Here is a 21,006-nt window from a genome sequence, read left to right on the forward strand (position 1 = left end):
TGAAAAATGATCCTTAGCATAAATTAATATCTATCCACTTCCTTTCGGGTGATGATATTCAGTTTTCACACTAAAATTGAAGTTCAATTTGTCGGACAAGTACGAAGTAAGATTAGGCACTTCAATTTCATTGTTAAGATCAAGAAACGTGTAAGCTGATTTTGTAGCATATGTCTTAAATACTTTGAAATGAATCGATTATTAACCCTAAGGACAACAAATTTACGGTTTAACTCTAGGTAAATATATACCTAAGCTGCATTAGAAATATTATAGTTAATTGATATTAGAGGCTGTAATTACTAGACAGAATGGACAAAAAATTAAAAATGAGATCAGTTTCTCCTACCTGTTAAATTAATTTTCTGGTTAATAAGTTGTATAAAAGGAAAAACTCGACCATAGTCCAATGTTCGAGAGTTTCCAATAGCAAGTACTGCTCATAATGAGTTAGAATACACTTCATATAGACGCATGAAAAAATTAGGTACTTCTCCATTCTGAACCCTAATTATCGAGAGCGATATTAGATCGATAGGGTCATCAATCAAGAACGAAAGGGTAAAAGTGGCGATCCAGCATTTGACATGGAGGCCGTTTCGAACGCTAGAGCAAAGTTCGCGAGCCAATCAGGGCTTAATACGAAAAGGCTTGACGTGTGCTCAGGGGAGACGTAACTACAGTAAATAACAATAGCCAGCGAACTGTCCCGGAACACGATGCGATCGTGATACGGCAATGCTTAGCGATTCGATGACAGTTGCCGAGGGGTGACGGGTATGGGGGTGGACGGGGTCGGTCCCACACGGGACCACTAAAGGGCCGTGAACACTGGCTTGACGAGAGTTCGACGGGTATAAAAATGAATAAAAGGGGAAAAACGCGCTTGGTCCCCGGACTCCGCTGGCAGTCCACGCCCTTGACCCCTGGGTCTACCTAAAGCGCACACTCTTTTGTATCCGCTGCCATTGGAGTGGATCGCCATGGTGCGACGCACTGGGCGAGAGGGGGCGGGAATTGAAGTCGTTGGTGTCGACTGGACGTCCTTGTCCTCATGCGCGACCCTAATTTGAATGTTGATGAGAGGGCGGACGACGGGAGAGCCACGAGCTCTGTTTGTCCAATATTTATTATTAATTCGGTGTGCATACACCTCGTGTGTTTGAATGTTTTCCTGAGGTTGAGAAACGGTAGAAAAAATACAACGACGAAGGTAAACTTTCATATCTTCTCATATGTTTTTCCCACTAATTGCCTTTTAACATTTCGGGAGGAAGTGCTCATTGAGTGATTCTCCCTGTAGACTTATTCCGTTGATACTGGTAACGTACATGGAGGTAAACGGGGCAACAATATGCTCCTGTATGCTAGATAACTTTGGCATATATGTGTTCAAGAGTTTTAGAATCCAACAAGATGGACTTTCAGCCGAGATAGGAAGAGAATATATGCAATCGTCATGCTACATTGCGAACATCTCCTTCCATTTCGTATTACTTGCCTTAGGAGAAGAAAGAGTGATTTATAAAAATTTGAGGTGCAATGTTTAAGTTGAAGTACATTTTCCTGGATACATACGTTCATTCCAATTTTCCCTAATCCACAAAGATAGACTATTCTCTGCTCTAATTCTATATTGCTACAAGTATAATTGATAAAGTATTTCAAAAGCCTTGCCATCCATTATTACATAGCATTAATGCCTAAATTGTGGACAAAGAACTCTTCGATATATTTTTGAATATGTTGATTATTCAAATAAATATATTCGATCTGTCTGTCATGGTGAAATTTATCCATTTACGAAAGAGTAACTAATTATGATACGTCAATGTCTTATGAGAATTCCGAGGCCACATTATTACAGAAAATATTTAATTAAAATAAAATAAATTAATATTTAATATCTAATATTTTGTTCCTACCATTCTTATAAAAACATACAAATTTCCTGTCCAAAATAAAATAATTTATAGTTATTCTTCGGCGTTTTTATTTACTGTAAAATTACGATCATTATGTATGAAACGGAGACTGTTATTCATGCATGATAGTAAGTGGAACTTTAAAACGATATTTCTTTGCGGGGTATAGTGTGCTGTTTAAGTTGAAATAGGAGCACACAAAAAGTATTTCATATAAATAGTATATGAATGAAAATTTTCGTTATGAAACTGGTATTATTATCCTCTTATTTGATCTTGAATTAATAAAATGAATTTTCCGCTGTAGTACCAGAATCTAGAGAACAGTATCAATACAATGTATTATGGTAGCATTACAGTGCCTCAAGACAAAATTTATCACCTTCGTGATGAAAGACTAATTTTTTCGGCCGTCTATTTCTTTGGCAGTTCGTGTCGCAATCTCCTCCTGACGCGAGAAAGGCCTTATTCTCATTCGGACAGTCTGCCAGCCTATTCCGTCTTAAGCCGAGCTCGAAGCGTTAAACGTTTCCTTGGGTGCGACCCCCTCGCTTTTCTCGTATCTTTCTTATCTCTTCCTTGGCGAAACGGGATCACGTGAATCCTTTTAAACACGGCCGTCGCGTAAATCTGTGCCCCATCGCATTTGCCAAATCCCTCCGGACACCCGTAGGACGGAGGCAAGGGCCCCTCAACTCCTTTGAGATCTTTTCGTTTCGAATTGAACGTCTCGAGGAAGATCCGTTTCTGTAAAGCTAATACATTCCGGAAGGCCCCTTTCTTCTCTCTTGTAACTCGTAATTGCGATGTTACGATTTCGTACCTCGGACCAAGGTAGGATGATATCTATACCGCGTGTTCCACCACTTGACTGGCCCCTTTCAACTCTGGTCGAATTCGTTCTATTTTCCCTTCTTAATTTTATTGTAAACTGAGCATCAGTAAACCTCTGGACGAATTACTAAAAGTCAACATAATATTTGTAAACTTTCAATGACTACTTTTATTTGCCGCTCTCTCTGACTTAACAATCGTGGAGAGCGGTTTGAGGAATTACATTCAGGTTTGCTTGATTTTTATTACGGTCCTTCACGGCAGGAAAAAAAATTATCTCTGCCGGAGGCTTTTGTCTTTCAACAGAGTATTCTAGTCACCCTCAACTATAAAAGAGCGTGCATGGGAAAGGAAAACAATAACTATTAATACTCATCCATTCTTGAGCGACAAGCTTTTCCGATCTTTAATCGCTATTAATCTGTACCCTGAGAGTTTTTGAGCATTTATTATGGTTGCAGTATGTATTGTATGGTAATAACCTAAATTGTCTTTGTAATAGTTATAATCAAATAATATGGTATTCTATAAACTTAGTGTTACTCCGGATTTTATTAGAAATTATTCAGATTTAAAAAAAGCTTGCGGTATTTCAGGAATATTGACTTGTTGCTATAGATTTAGTTGAAGTTTCGCAGTGATTCACCATAAACACAGTTATATGCCCGAAGGTCTGTTTAGTAGATGTCAGTAGAGTTCACCCAATATTAAGCCCAACGGTGCGTGAACTTCACACATACGGGTAGGGGGAACTTGATCCTTTCCCTGCTCCGTCTATAGTTTTCCAGGAAGATCTGGTACCTAAAAATCTTACAGTTCAGGTGAAGCTTAGGGTCCTCGGGGGGAGTGTGGAAATCGAACCCGGGTCTTCTGGGTCGGTATTCCAACGCCATACTCGTATCCTGGACTATACCTTCATTGCTGGTGATTACACTTGACGAAATATTTATGATTTTAGTTAATCTTTGACTTAACAATGACTCATGGCGTTACTATTATTAGTATTAACATATTTAATATTATACTATATTAGTCAATATTTATTCACAGACGATATGAATATTAGAAAGATTTATTCATATATATGCTGAAAAATCAAGAATCAGAAAGTCTATGGTGCATAAACCCTTTCTTGTGAACGTTTTCATTGTGCAAAGATAATGGGAACACAGCAATTCCACAATTAATATTTATTGACGACAATGGTTTTACCACTTCGTGGGATCATCAGTCAACCTGATGATGCCACACAATGACAAAACATGGTCGGGAATAAATTTTAATTGCGGAAATGCTGTGTTTCTGTTAGCTATACAGAATAGAAGATGTCGTACAGAGTATCGGCGAAAACAGAGTCATACGTTTTCAATTATGAGTTTAAAATAAACTTTTTTTTAGAGTAAAAGATATTCATAAAGATTTTCTGGTGAAATGCACTCATGAGAGTGTATTATCCTACATTTTATCTTGGGATAAATTGTGAATCCACTAAATTCTATGGAACTTTGTCCTAGTAAATTTCAACGTGAACATTCTTCTCGGATCGATAGCAGTAGGTTTTCCAACATGTGAAAGTTTCCATGTCAATCTCAAAAACGGTCTAGTAACCCCGCATCAAATGACATATAGTATGTCGTCTAATGTGGCCATCTCATCACTTTCACGGGACAGTTTATTTGGAAATATAAAAAAGGGAAGACGTCTGGTGCGACTACGTAATCCTAGGAAGGAATCGGTTTAGGTGATCGCATTGCAGTCAGAGGTGTCTACTCCAGGCTCGTTGATGGCCGGATGTGAATGGTGAAAACGTGGCGAGTCCCGTCGCTATCTTCACTCCTTTCCTCCCCCTCACTATATCAGACTCCCTCCACCTCTCCGTTGCATTCCCGGGCGATGAGCAGACCGGCATCGCTCGGCTGGAATTGAATTTCGAAGGAAAGCCTCGTTCAGGTGCCGTCGCCATCGCCTCATTGGTTTTAACGTCGATGAGTTTTCCTATTGGCGGACTGGGGATGAAGGTTTGCAGCATAACTGCGGTCTATTGAAGCCTACCGAATGTACAATTCCTTTTCGTTACCGTGAGGGAAAAGAGGTAGTTGGTGCTTGGAAAACACATTTGTATAATTGCAGGTGTGAGAGCAAGGAGCGAAATCCTCTGCTATTGCAGTTTGTTTTTTTTATAATGCAACTTCACATCACTCCGGGCACCAAATGTTTCGTGTATAACCTCATTTTATCACTTCGAAGTGATTAAAATCCACCCGTGGTCTTCGAGGCATTGTTACCATTTCTATGGCTCCTCACGATTTCTTGTGGGAACGGTAACATATTCTTATGCAATTATTTCTAACTGGGCTCATTGTCTTGAATTTACTACGATGCCATAATTGATGACTCTTCAGGCGGAGCTTGTATTACTCGTGTGAAGTATACATCGTTTTTGGTCGGTTCATATGCGTGAATGAGATATCAGGGAAAAGGATTTATGAATAAGGTTGGTTTTAATGTTTTTTAAATGGTTAGGGAATCGGTTAACAATTCGTTATCCTTCAAATATTTTATGGCATACCTCGCATTTTTAAGTTTTTATGTCATTCATTGGAGTAAGTTAGCATTAAAACTCCTTTGGTGTTATATTTGACAGATATTGCCCTAGGTTCTAAAAGTATATCATTTGCGCCTTACATTTCATAATGTTATAACTTAAGATTTTGATTAAGGAAATGATAAGTGAAACATAACTCAGTTCTTAACTCATACTATGCATGTTAATAGTACTGAAAGTTTACTGTGCTTTATTGACTATCGTAATATATTTCTACCAGAGGAAAAATAAAACAAAAAGTTTACTGTTTGTTTTAAACTATTTTTCACGTAGGCGTTATTTTAATATTAAAGTACAGAAACCATATGGTATTCGTTGCGATATTTCATTGAATCAATTTTTTCCTTATGAATTCTATTTTCACGGATGTCATGGAGTATTTATTCCATTTTATCCATCTATTTATTCCATCATGAGAATTGAATTCAAGAGCGAAGATATGGCGAAGACACTGTCAAAAGGAACAATAAGTAATTGCTAAAAGTTCTTATTTTGTGTAGCGTAAGATAAACAAGGCTGATTTTTGTTTGAATACTGTTCATTTCAATTGTCCTTAAATTAATCTATTAATAGAATGAGATATTAAAAGAAAAGAAATCCTTAATAGAGTCAGCGGTAGAACGTTTTTTAATTTTATCATAAAAAATTCTATAGCTTAATATTTCAACATCTGCTTCAAAATAATTTCCACGATTATATAGTATTCAAAATAATTTTTTTGCAGAATTTAATGCGAATGTATGCCAAAACTATCTACAATTCATCTTTTTACTACGAGCCCCGAGTGCATATATCCACTCCATCAAATCTCCAACAACGTTTCTCAAAGCTAGCACGCGATATTTTGTCCACATAGAATTGATGAACTATTTCACTACCACCCGCGACTACATTTCCGCTGATAATGACTTTTCCATTCATGAGGAAAAATTGTACCTTTCACATTTAATCTTGCCGCTGCATGCATCATCCCACGATTTTGAAAATAACATTTTCGCGTGTCATTCGGTTATAATGTTCGTTGTTTTAATTCAAACTTTCTTCGCCAGAAAAGAACATAATTATGCTCAATGCAAGGATAGCATCTCTTGTTCGAAAATATGAGGAATGCGTTCTAATTAATTTTTCATCGTTATATGGAATCCTTATTGTCTAATAAATTATTTTGACCCCAAAATGATGCCATATTGATTAAGAAATGACATTTTTCATTAGTAGGCCAAGTATATATGCCGTGCATCCGGCAAATAATACATTTATATTTTTTTTACCCATGGCCCAAAAACGTCCATTCTCAAAAAAACTAAAACTAAACTCACCGCCTAGTCGATGGGTATGACGCTTGACTGGGCATATATTAAATCGTGGGAAGGATATGCCGGCCAGAAGTCAGAATCGGTAAAAAAAAATTAAGGAAAACTGCTGGTTTTTCGTTGAGCAACCATAAGTTGAGGCGAGGGAAAACATGATCCGAAGCAAGAAATTACCTTCTCAGATAGAGAGAGAGGGGGAATGGGGAAATGGAGGGAAAAAATTGTGGAACAAATAAGCCAGTGGCTTCGTTTTTTTTTTTCATTCTGGCACTAAATTCCCGACCGCTGCATCACAGGGAATGGAGCGAAGGACTTCGAATGGGGATGAGTAAAAGAAAAGTCAAATAAAATTGAAAAAAAAATACCTTTGTGCTCGACCGAAAATTCAGGCTGAGAAAATGAAAAAAAAAATGCCGCAAAGATGCAAAGACAGGAGAGGAAAAACGGGTGGTTCCGCACCGTGGCCTTGGGGATAAATGCAAACATTGGTCGGGGGAGGGGATGATTGTGCGGGACGCTGTGAGTGTTGGTTAGATAGTGTGAGCGAAAGTGGAGTACGGGGAGGAAGCGAATGTGGGGGTGTGGGGGCGGGGGGGGGGGGAGGGGGAATAGGGAGCCTTTTGCGGTTTGCCGAGGGAAATGGGTAGCGTGTGTGTTTTTGTGTATGTATTTTGGTGTGTTCCCGTCGTGGTTTGGTGGCGGTGAAAGGCGGTGGGGGAAGGGAAGGGGGAGACATGCTTGCGAAGCGTAATCTTTGCACGTGCTCAAAGAGCTCGGAGCTCTCTTCTCGCGTCGGGTCATGTCCTTGGGAAGGTAGGGTGGGAATAATCATAGAAGGCGGTCCCTGGAAATCGGCGGGAATCGTCGGCAGAGACCGACAGGGGAAAGTGCGGGGATGAATGGTTTTGACGGGGCTCACATAGAACTCTCGAAGATGTGTTCTGCTCCCCAAAGAGGTACATTATTTGTCCTGCCCTGTTGAACGCCGCACACGAAGGTGTGCGGTAAGGGTTCTGCGCCACAACGACCCACATACATGTACGAGGGTCATCCGGAAAGTAGTACCCGTTCGTGAAATAAAGACACAAAAGTAAATATTAACAAACATAAAAAATTTTATTTGAAAGAGGATACTTTAAACTACTTCTCAACATAATCTCCAAGCAAATTAAGGCATTTGTCATAACGTGTGACAAGTTTCTGTATTCCTGCTGCATAGTCCTTCGCCGCCAGCTCATTGAGATACGTGAGGGACCCATCTTGCACAAATTTTTGCATAATGCAGATGGTGTTTAACAATTTCATGAACAATTGTTCGAGAAACATTGGGAAAATGCTCACAGATGTCATCAATTGTGACGCGCCGATCGTTCCTCACGAATTCGTCAACTGAGCTCACCAGTTGGTCTGTAATGACAGACGGTCTCCCCGGACGCTCATCGTCGTGTGTGTTCCCCCTCCCCATGTTGAAGTTGCGACACCACCGCCGAACAGACGACTCGTCCATTACATTGTCTCCATACACCTCCTTTAATTGGCGATGAATATCACATGGGCGAACGTTTCTTGCATTGAGGAATTTAATCACTGCCCTCACTTCACAACTGGCGGCGTTCTCAATTTTTTTAAACATTGTAAACAATCACAGAAACAACACAGGCAATGCTAGCGTCACGCAACTTGGCTCAGAGAAGGCAGACAAGCCACTGAAGCTATCTGACCTCGTCCAGCGGCTACTCGCGTCGTCAGCACTTCATGCGGCACGAACGGGTACTACTTTCCGGATGACCCTCGTATTATTAATAAATTGGAGGTTATTGTAACGCTTTCGTAAAAAAACCCATGTCAGGGTGTGATTTTTGTCTTATATTCATTTGGAATAAATATATTGCTGTCGCCGCGAAGCTCGATGAACATATACAGGTATTTCAGACCTAGATTGTTGCCTTTGTTCTGCCTGGTAGGTAAACATTGCCTTTGTATCCTAGGGTTATTTCATATCAACGAGGACATGACATTCCAATTACCATCAGAAGTGATTTCGAATTCCTCATACAATTTTTAAACCTTAACGTAGCGTTCTTGTTTCCTTAGCGAAGGCACATTAATTTTTGTCAAAATGGTCGCATCTGTTTTTTTGTGCCGAATAGCCACTCAAATAGCGGAAATTCCTTGCTCTTATCCCTGTACTTATTGAAATTTTCATCTGGTTAACCCCAAGTACTTTCAGAATTTTCCCGTTATTGACTACTTTATGAGAAACAGCATATATTCTCGATCCATAGTTACATTAAAAAAAGATGAGAAAGGTTTGGAAGACAGCGGAACAAAAGAAGTAAATAGATTAGTAGGGTTTGGAAATCAATTGATTTCCTGGTAGCGTAATAGAAAGAATAATAAAATATATGCCCAAGGAAGGCCGTTGAATAAAATCAAGAAGCAAACTATTGGGCTGAAAAAAGGGACATGACTTTTTACATGGCATGGCAGCTATGTCCAGTGACATACATACCAGAAGAAAAGCCTTTTCCGAATTAAAATGTGGGTCTGATTGCCGAAGATCAATGATACGCATTTCATTGCCTTGTCCTTTGCATTTTAGAAAATACCATTTATTAAAGTTATTGCGTCCTAGTCAAGGAATATTTTCGATGTACTTAAACACTAAATTAGATACAAAAAACATTGATATAGTAACCTAAACGGCAGATTAAAAATAATAATTTTTATTCATATGCTCTCTGTTAATGACACATAATCAAACCTTCAAATAACCAATTCTTCGAACAGTGTGTGAGACAATTCATTAACTTAACCCTGCTGTTTATGCACTAGAGACTGCTGAGGCAAATATCATTTTTAGGTATTATTGAAAAAAACCCCTCAAGGATAAATCCACCCTCTGCTGTATTGACTTATCTGGATGTGAGTAATAACAGTGCGGAAGACTATTTTAAGCCAAATACTGCTATTATGATAAGGAATTCAGATGTGATATAATGGTAGTGTTCTATGATAACATGAGACACGCTTTACGCTTTTCACTTAATCAAGGTTTTGTTACTGCTTGCATACTGGGTGATACTAAACATTATTGTCAAATGAATGATAAATGTTTTGAAATTATTTGCTCAACTATTGTGTAAAATATATTTCTAAGGAATAAATTAAAAACTCTAACTACCTTTTCGTTCCGTTCTCATGTAATATATGTTTCCGAACTTTTTGCAAATTTCAATTTTAAAAGCACTAGAATTGGTAAAAATGTTAACATATAATTGAATTAACAGTAATCACGCTGAATAATCTGATTGTGGGCTATTTTTTCTGCTGATGAATAAAGAAATTAATGACGGTGATAATACTTCCCGTAAGTCATAAGTATTTTATATTTAATTTTGGAGCTGCTGCAGTAATTTGAACTAATAAATTGGTAAAATACAATGAAAAACCTTATTGAATTGTCGAAGGAGCAGAGTGCGTCAGGATTTATAGAACAATCCTCACAGATACCGAGGGATGTACTTTGTTAAGAAATTTGCTGTATGAAACTACTATTAAATAATCAGGAATGTTATCCAACCTCGAGGAAAGAAAGAGTCGATGATTAATCAGTTTGTCCGCACTAACTGTGGCACTCCGAGGACGAGGTCAGATACGACTTAGTGTAGCACAGGCCTGTAGAAGCCGTCAAGGAGTATTATCTACGAAGTCCGAGAAAGTTTGTAGTGAGAGCGAGTTTGAAATTGAAAACTTCACAGACTAAAGCTGAGAGAGTTCTTCAAAGATGACTTAAGTGTACGGTTATTAGCCTATTTTCACAACGATTGCGTTTAATGATAAGGTCAGCTTCTAACCTAGTGGAGGAAGTGAAGACCACAGCGAGAGAATATGGTGACAAGAAAACACAATGGAGTTAGTGCAACCGTCATAACTCTCTATTAGAATTAATATTTGTGTTTTAATATAGGAAAAGGTGCGAAACACGTATTTTAATGTTAATGTCTTTTCTCTAGGCATAATTATTGATCTAATTAGTTGCAAATCTGTTCAGACTAATTGACCATAAATTGTAACCTACCTAACTTTCTTAAACTTCTCAAGATTAAACTCATCAGTTTCGTTATAAATGGTCGAGCCAGCAAAACCCTCCATACTCTGTCAGCTATATCAGCCAGTTTGGGGTGAAGATGACGGTGTGGAATAATATAAAATTAACTTATTACCAAACTGCTTCCGTGATCCAGTTTTATCCTCTCATGGTGTGACATTTGCATCATCTCATCCAGAAAAACCTTTTAGAACGGGCATGTGATTGAAACAGTGCTAAAAAATGAGTCTTATTGCAAATTGATTATATACGTAGGCTCAATATTTACGGCATTAATAGTATTTTTTCTCTCCAAATCCCGTGACTAGAAAGAGTAAAGTATTATTCTGCGTCAATAGATGGGGAATTACCTGTTCCTGATTCTTAATTTGTTTCCCACATAGGTACTTGATATAAAGTCCCAGTGTCCTCTATGAGGGAATTATGGCGGAAATTGCAGTCTGTGGGTAGCTAAAATTTAATTTAATACATATTGCTGTAATTAATTAGTAGAACTTTGGAGATCAAAACGCTGGCGTAAAAAATGTATAAATAACACCTGGAAGGCTAATATAATGTTGTTAATTTATGGAAAATAAATTGCATATTTGAAAGGCGTCATTTACTTAAACAATCAAAAAGTAAGTTTTAATTTTCCGCTGAAAATGTTTGAAATTTGTAAATAGTTTTCATTTGAAAAATATTTTAGCCTTTTCCGAGACAGAAACTCAGATTACTTATGAATTATTATCGCAGAAAAATACGATGTTACAGTTATTGGCATAATTATATCTTTAGCTAAAATGCAGTCAGTCAGTGTATTTGGAGTCTTCATAGAACCCTGGATTTCATACATTCAGTAAAGTTACCTTTGGGAAGTCATTTGCCTTCCTTTCAAAGTCATTGGGAATTTACGGTACGAAGCCGGATTATGAATGTGATAGAAAGATATGAGTAATTGGCAATGTAGTGATATTATTGAAGACATATTTAGTGGAAAGAGAACATTCTCGCTGGAATTGTTCATTTAAAGCATGAAATTAATATTATGAAGCAGACCCCTGACGATGTTGTCCCATTCGGTTTACACGTGTACATTGAAATTGTCCGGCAAATGGAAACAGTATCCTTCTGGTTGTCTAAATGGCCTCAGTCTTAATGGACTCAATCATTAAAACACACGCAATTTTGAAAATTTTAGATATTTCAAATAATTGATGGAAATTAGATTGAAGCTTAGTTTTCGGGTGGTAAAAATTATTATACCAAAGTTATACGCAGCTTATCTTGTGTTTGAATATGAAAGATTAAATATAACAACTGCGAAATAGAAACACACTTCGATTTTTCGTTGTAAAATTTCTCTGCTCTTCGTTCATTTAAACAAGATGTTTAATGAAGCTATAAATACATTTGAAAAGTGATTTCTTATTCAGTAAAACATTAGCACCCTGTTTTTCTTGTAGTTAGTTTCTCTACTTAAAATTATTTTATATCAGAAGTGCATTAATGTTCCTGTTTTCATGTTTAAACGATAATAGGTGTTAGATGTATTTTTTTAGGCTTGACATAAATCTTTAAGGACTTTTGCTTCAGCAATTTACTTTAAGATTATTTTTGAATAATTAAACTTTCATTGCAGAATTGTGTTGGATTAGCTCACGCTCTCGCAGTAATGAACCAGTAGAGCGCTGGTTGTATCGGCAATGCATCATTTGACGTCCTTACATTACTTGACAAAGTACGTCGGTACAGCTACATTTAAGGTTCTCTTGGTGTATGTTTATAGTAGCCAACGAAATTAAGCTTGTCCGAGAGGTTGGAAAGAATTGACTGAGGAGAAGCTTTTAATGAACAGTAAAAAATAGACAGATGTTCCATCCAGGTATTTAGTGGGAATAATCGGTTGATAGATGTCAAAGAAAAAAGAATATTGAGTAAACCATGTTATCCATGTAAGTCATGGATATCGGTTGAAACAGAGTTTATATTTTGCTAAAAATGTGGGTAGAAAATATCATGAATTAAATATGCTGGAAAGAAAAAAGTGGGTAACTATGAGCATGTTATTAATTCCACCTCCTAGAAATAAAACTGACGAAAAGGCTGTCCTAAATCAAATATTAGATTTTTAATTGTGTTTTTTTCTTTCGCGATGACACAGCTATTGGTGATCTTACGCGTCTGTCTCCTTTAAAATATTTCCTTAAAATTGTCGTTTCCGTAATAAGACTAAACCAAGAAATGGGGAAAATATTCGCGTTTCAGAACATTTTCTTGGATAATTAATATGAATAAATTGTAATGTGCTGAATGAATCCAAAACTACTCTTTTATGTATCTTTCTCACATGCAGCACACATGAATCCGATATCTGTAGTGTTGGATTCCTTTCTCTAACTATGTCCATACTCCAGAGAAGTAGCATTTATTGATTATGCGTCTTGCTGAAGTGTGTCCTGTCAAATAAAAGTGTGGCTGAAAGTCGTCCGAGAAAATCAAGACTTCGAGTGAATGATTGCTTTGATATATTCAAGCACTCATTTGGCTGCAATCGCATTTAACCCACTTTCATAGACCAAGGGTTCATATTACTAATGTCGATGATACCAAGTGGATTTGACCATCTTCACAGTTATCTAAATGCTTGAATGTTAAAGTAGAGGATTAATGTAATCACATATAGTCTGGGCTTATAATGTCATCATTCCAATTGGTTTTAGCTGGAGCATTATTGTTTCCTAACCCGAATACAGAGAAAGCTTAAGAGAAAGATAACGCTCTGAGCTTAACTTTCAACAACACCACTTGTTTAAAAATTGATTTTGTATGAGAATTTAAAGGCCAAGCACTTGAGCAGTCTGTAAAGATTCTAAATAAAGTGATTGATAAGATGTTCATACCAGAATGACGAAATGAATATAACCTTTAAATATTAGGTTTTCTTTAAACCGTCTCAATAATACCGATACGATACGTTTAATATTTGATTCAACGTAATCGATGAATTATTAAGTAATTCTAGAATGGAGGAACCTTAGATGTGTCTAGCTTTGAACTTATATACTTAACTTGAACTAATGAATAAACTTTATCCCTTGAGTTATCCCTTGAGCAGTGGAAACATTTTTATTCCGACGGGAAATTGAATCATTTACGTAATGTTGATAAACGTATTCTTAACGTTAATTTGTTATTCCGCAATAGTGTTGAATGTATCACATCAAACAACGTCATTGAAATAATGATTTACATTTTTATTTCACGAAGTAGTTCTTTTAGAATCTTCACTGTCCCTTCAGTTTATGGTATTATCTTCGTTGAGTTCCGTCCCAATTGATTCCTGGATTTTCCTTAAAAAAGCTGGATACCTCTCTATCTTTCAACGTATTTTACCACCCGTGGAGACAACAGAAAGTCAAGAGTGTGGGTAAGAGGTGTCTTTTCTGTCGGGCCTAGAGTGAATTGTCGTGGGGACGAGCAGTATATCATGAGGTAAATAATGCGTCTGGACGGCCGTAGAAACGGTTTGACGAGTGTCGACCAAGTCGGACACGAATCTCCAGCAGCCCACTCGAAAGAGTATGCTGTGGGATGGAGGATTGGTTGGAATGGGTGGTGATTGAGAGGGGTGGATGAGAAGAGAAGGGAAGAGGAAAGGAGGAGGTTGCGATGTTGATGGGTGCCAGGGGCGTGAGGAGTAATTTGTGGTCGAGTGGGTCGGGGATGGGGGGATCTTCTCAAGTGCGTGTTATGGGAGGGACGATTGGGGGAGCGGGAGGAAGGGGGAGACGCGAGGCGTATTCCTCCCCGGACGGGATGCACGTTAGGGATAGATGCTGGATGGGAGAATTGGGTAAGGGAGGAGAGAATCAGGGCGGGGAATTAGTTTTGGAAATAGAAATTGGGGATGCGGTCATGGGCTGCGGTGACTAACCCTGCTCCTCCCCTTCGTCGCCCCTCCCCCTTTCAGTCTCCCACCCAATCCAATAATGGGAGCAGGAAACGTGTTTGGACAGCCGAAGTAAAATATATCCCCTTATTCGAGAGGATGGTCATTATTTGTCTCCCTAAGTCGCAGGAATGTTTCCAAGGGCACTGACTATTCCGGATTTTAGTTCATTTTTTCCTCGGCCGTGTTTTTTTTTACGTCTCCGGACGTCTCTTAAAGTTTGGTTTGGTCGTAATACGTGACTCCCATTCTAAAGGTATAAATAATCCGGTGAAAACTAATTGCAACGGGAACTTGTTCCCGCAAATGGGGCCGTGTTTTTATTTTCATTGCTAGGTTTCCGTATGCTCGTGCCCCCACCAGAATGCTAACGATTTTAACTACTGCCCAAGCATTAATGGTCTTTTACATCCCTTCGCTTTCTTGCTAGGCTTACTGTTTGTTTGGAACTTTTAGAAAATTTAGGTGAGCAGGTCATTCAGTAGTATATTATAATGATGACAAATCATTTAAGTAACACCCATAGGTAATTGGGGGCAGTGTTTCATTTAAAGTGTTGTGTCTGCGAGATTCTTTTAGATAGATTACCAAAGTAATATCATAGACTTGGGCTAATTGAAAGTGTTTTTGTTGTATTCTTTTATGAGTGAATTTAAAAATTCGTTTATTAACTCCTCCTTAAATATTAGAAAGAACATCAATATTTTAAGTATGTGTCACTTAGGTGGTTGATGTTACGAACGAAACGAAAACGGCTTTTGGACGGCGGAATCAAAACCATGAAGGAAAAAATTATTTTGCATTGAATGTTGTTCATTCATCAAAAATATTTATCACATTAAATTTCTAGTCGTTTGCCTCGGAGCTCGTTGATTTAGCATTTTATCTTTTGGTCACAGCAAAAGACACAAATTCCTATTTGCCTTATATTTCAACGGTTGGAAACCCATCTAGAATGAATGCACCATTGTGCCGCCTAAAAATGCAAATTGTTGGTAACTTCTTACCACATATGTGTATGTCGATCAGAAATTCAAAAGGGGGAAACGTTGTCAGTAATACGACAGGACGCGTAAAACTCTCATTTTCAATGTCACCGAGTGATATTGGTTAACTGTTTTAAGCGTTCGTAGAAGAGCGATCGTAAGTTGTATTTTTTCTTTCGGCTACCGGAATTTTAGGCTCCTCTCCTTCCTCCTCCTTCTTGGGGTTCGAACTCGGGGATGAAGTACGAGTTGTTGGAGAAGACGCGGGTGAATGAAATAAGAGAAACCGTGCTGCGATTTCCATCAGCGTTAACCGGGGTAAAGTTTTATCTCTGATCTAAGCCCCTCTCCCACTTTCCGCCCCATGTTGGCCCTCTTAAGATCCCGCGTCACGCTGTTACTCCGACACTCACGACACGGAAGTCTTATCGGTGCGGCGAATCGACAGGCCGTCCATATTTCGGGAAGTCGCACTGTCCAGAGCGAAGGAGAAGGAATGTGGGAGTGACAGGGAATTTTTCAGTCAGCTGTTTCTCGTAATTATTCGGACGAGAGTTCCGGTCCTGCCCCAAACCTTGCTCCCCTTAACGGATTTCTGTGTAGTCCACCGGAATGGCGTGTTCCAAGCGCACAGATTGGTTTGCACCGGTCCGATGTTCTTCCTTACAGTCAAAACAATTCGATAGCCTCAAAATGGCGTCAATAAAAATGGGATGGACGTCCAGGAACGAAATGATATTTCGTTTTCATCAACCACTTCCAACATGCCACACGGCCATTCTCGACCAAATATTGTAAAAATTATAACTTCATAGCCAATTTTCCTTCTATTCAAACTATTTTTTTCTGTGTAGCTGATAGCAGTGAAATATTTTCTTGAGTTTAGATTTTTTCCTGAAATTGTACATTTAGAAAATAATTTAGAATTAATGACTTCGTCTGTTCGTCAAAATAATAATAAATTAGAGTAGAATTTTAACATATTACTTAGAACCCCAAAGCTATATTATGTGTATTAACTTGCTAGTGTTTAATTCTCTTATATGGATCATGGGTATAAAAAATTATCATTACCAAGTTTACTCTTTGCAAATTATTCCTACGTATTTTTATACACCATAATGCATTCAGTTTTGTGTCTTGTAGAAAAATATTTTAGCTTAAGCTATAGCAAAAGTATCGCTGAGCATGTAATTTATCGTAAACGAATAATTATAAGTGAGTCCTTAAAGTAGGCCTTAAAATAGTGGCCAATAATATTTGCAAAATTAAATACGGTAATTAGTAAACATTTTACTAGTTACTGTATTCACTCTGTTACATAAAAATAAGAAAACATTAAATATGAGCGTAGCAATTAAAAATTAAAAACCTGACCCTACGTTTTTCAAAAAAACTATTACGGTTTAGATAATTGACACCAAGACGTCATGTATGCCAATTAAATAAATAATTGTCGTTAAAGAATATTATTTATTGAGATGACTGACCCACCCTTGTGGAGAAATTTAGCTTTTTAAAAATTGAGTCAAAACTTGCTTGTAGATCACGGGTAATATAATCCAAACCAAGGGTGCCCCATTCTATTTGAAGTAATGGCCTACGTTATTAATTGGAGTTGTCTGCATGAATGAGTTTTTTATTGGTACCTCTAATTTAGAATATTTTGACGGATCTTAGAAAATTTATGTAAAATATATTCGTGAGAGACATGATACACTATCATAGGTACGATATGCACGATTCAAGAGATTTTTCCCCTAATAAGGTCTGCTATCCATCAATATTTTCTCGTCTAGTGTTATTTATGAAATTTTTGCTGCGAAATATGTATAAATGGAGTTTGTTGCTATTGGCCACTCGTTCAACTTGTACCCGAGATAGCAAGGTGCCGGAAGCCAACTTGTACCCGAGATAGGGAGAGTGAACACTCTATGAACACAGCATATTACGTTGAAATGGAAGTAATAACTATGTTAACCACATGGTAATTACTAATTCTACGATGAAAAACTATGGAATGTGATTAAAGCGTATTTGACTAAATTTTAGTTTGATATTATTTATGGTGTTTAGTGATGAAGTTTATACACCCAATTAAATTAACATTAGTTACATTTTTGAACGTAAAATCGTGTAGTTATATATGCAATGTATATAAGGGTGTATTTTATTAAGCAGAATGCAGGTATCTTCATACTTTTTTAGAAATAACTAACCGTCAAAACAGAAGGTTTACAGAAGTGGTGCCATCATTGTGGATGCGATGTTCCCCAGACTCGTGATATGATATATTAGTTCAGCTTATGACATTAAAAATGCCTCCAGGAATAATTGGCTAATAGAACGTGACACGCACGCTTAAGTCCTATTTGCATTAAAGCAAATCGAAAGGATTATAATAATTTCCTCCGGGCGAAATGCGTATTTAAATTCTTGCCTATCGATTATTCCATTTGCCCGCGTAGCCTTTGGAACGATGCTGTATTTTTCGTTGAAGTAATTCTTTTTGACGGCGGAAAAAAAATAAGAAAATGGAAGCAGAAATAAATTAAACGTGCTCTCGATCGCGATTCATCGCCGATTCTTTATTTTCCTTCCCTCTCCAACCCATCCCCACACTCCTAAACGTATTCAATCGATTTATTATTCTCTCCATTTCCCTATCGAACCCCTTCCGCCCCTGCCACCACTCGCCTCTCCCTTTCTCCTCCTGAGGACCGAATCCATGGAAATATCACCCGCCCTACGTTATTTTTTTCTTACATTGGCACCGATTCCTGTCGCTGCTACTGCAAGACTGTTCCATTTTATTGAGAGGTTGGGTCGCATCCAACTACTTTTCTATTCGATTGCGCCTCCGAATCTGTAATTCGAAAGCGAATTCAAAGGACCGCTGCCAAGAAACACTTCCTATGCCCCGCATTCGCCTTCCTCAGCGTTTTTCAGTCGCCTCAGCTCGAGGAGCGAGTGGGGGGGGCGCAGCATGCTGTGGAGGCAGAATGGGTTGGAGGTGGCATATGGGGGCGAACAGACGATTCTATCCGGGTCCCTTGCATTCAAAGCAAAGACCTTAATGAAGTTCCTCGCATGATTAAGGTAACTTCGTCCTCCTCTGAAAAACAAACCCTTTTTTAACGAGAATATAGTAGTTAAAGTTAGAGGAAATGTTTTCAAATCCTAGCGTGGAAATATTTCATCCCATATTGCGGCTTCGCCATTAAGCCTGTCATCTGTTCATCAGAGACGAATGGACCATGACCAAAGCAGCTCACCGCTCCCTGTGCTTACCCCAAAAATACTGTAAGGCCTTATCTGAAAATTATTACTTTAAAGGAAACGCAAATAAAGTGGATATATTGATTTACGCAAGTCCTATGATACCTGTATATTAGGATTCAGCCCGTTCCGGTCTAGCTTTTGGGTGCGAGGATGCCAGGATTAAAAAAATGATTATATTTGGGGATTTAGTTGCTTTCCTTTCCAAAATTATTTAGGAATTTCGACCACCCTGATTGTTGCATCCCGTTTCGAATTATTGCTGGAAAGTACATAGTGTAAACCCATAAATACCTACGTAAACTAATTAATAAAATATGAAATGCTATACAACCTACCAAGTTGCTCATAACTATGGTAAAAATTTCATCAAAATCATTTGTTTATAATATGAAGCTCGTGGGACATAGCAAAACTGGAGTTCGAATCTGATTGTAAATAAAGTTTAACTTTGCAAGTAATATTTTCTGCTCCCTTAATTTTATCAAATAAACATTAGGGTTGATTTCAGTGGTTGATTTATTTTTGTTTTTCGTACGCAAAAATATTTTTTTTATCTTTCTGAATAAGTATTGTAAATTGTAAATTGTACTCTGAAAAATCCCTGGAAGTATTAGCGACAGAAATTGAGACCTGCCAATTATTGATTGAATTGCCTGCCGTCTAGCTATCTTGCCATTATGTTCTACTTGGTGTGGAATTTGATGTGAATCTTACGACCATCGAAAGCCTTCATTAAGTCTGAAAAAGTGATCGCTGGTTAGACGCTTCTTAGACAGGACTCCTTTCCCCAAAACGTTGTCCGCTCATTTAGAATGTACCGTCTACGATAGTTCCCCCACAATTTCAGTGTCTCTACTAAATTCGTGTCTTCAAGAGTTTTCATTTGCTTTAATTCATCTCTCTAATCTTTATTTTTAAAAAAACTTAGACAGATTAAAACAAAGACATAGACTTTGTGTTTGATACCACCAGGTATCTGGTGCAACTGCGTACTACTATTAACTAAAGGTGTCGAAGCTCATTTATATTCAGTAAGGATTGCCATTGTCTCATTTAGATGCATTGAGGAAATGGCTCACCTTTTTCTTTATATTCGTACATCAATTTGATTGGGGTTATAGTACATAGCGTTTATCCTTGGAATTTGTAGGTTAAGGTGATATTCGTTTAAGTAGTATACTAAGCATGCTATTTTTGCACGGCGTGCTAGTTCGCCCCTTCATGTGCTTCTTCCTCCGATATTTTCTTGGATTTCCATTACAAGTTCTATTTCATAGAGTAAATACCGTTTTTGTGGGAGGGTATTCATAGTATAAATTACCATTTTGAAGCGATAAAATTTTGAGCAGAGCCAATAATAAGGTACTCCTCTCCCCCTTAACTTTTACTTGGTTTGGAGGCTGGTTCTCAATTTATTCCACGTTCGATAAACGTAGATAAGATATAGAAATAATAATTACTTTCTTGAAGTGCTTCGAATTTTCTCAAAGGTCTCTCCAACTTTCGAGTTCGTTGAAAGTGTCTTTATCCCAGAAATTGAGAGGTAAATTCTGGCGGTAGCTCCGCCTTACAACTTAACCACACTCTGCATTTTCGGTTATCCGGATTGGTTCGGCCCCGAGGTTCTAAGCGGGATTACTTCCTGTCATTGTCAATTTTGAAAACTTGGTTTCAGTAAGATTACGGAAGCCCTTTGTTTTTTCGTATAATATTAGATTTTGTTCCTTTCGCGTGACATAGTCGTTCAGGAAATCCCCGTATTATTTTATTGCTTGTTGGAATTCGTTTCTTCTTTTGTATTTCCAAATCGATGCACGGAACACATTTCGACCTATTTTAGGGATAACGATAAATTGGAGTCTCAAGAGATAATTTTCGGGACGCATTTCCTTTTGGGAGATATTGTTTTAAATGATTCTAATTTTCTGGAAATTTGTTTCTGAAAGGTTCTTTGATGAATATGTTCAATATCTGATTTTGTATATTCATTAAAAAGTTATTCGAGGTTTTTTTTAGGTT

The sequence above is a fragment of the Hetaerina americana genome, unplaced genomic scaffold (assembly GCF_022747635.1).
Source record: "Hetaerina americana unplaced genomic scaffold, ioHetAmer1.1.p SCAF_9, whole genome shotgun sequence".
NCBI lineage: Eukaryota > Metazoa > Arthropoda > Insecta > Odonata > Calopterygidae > Hetaerina > Hetaerina americana.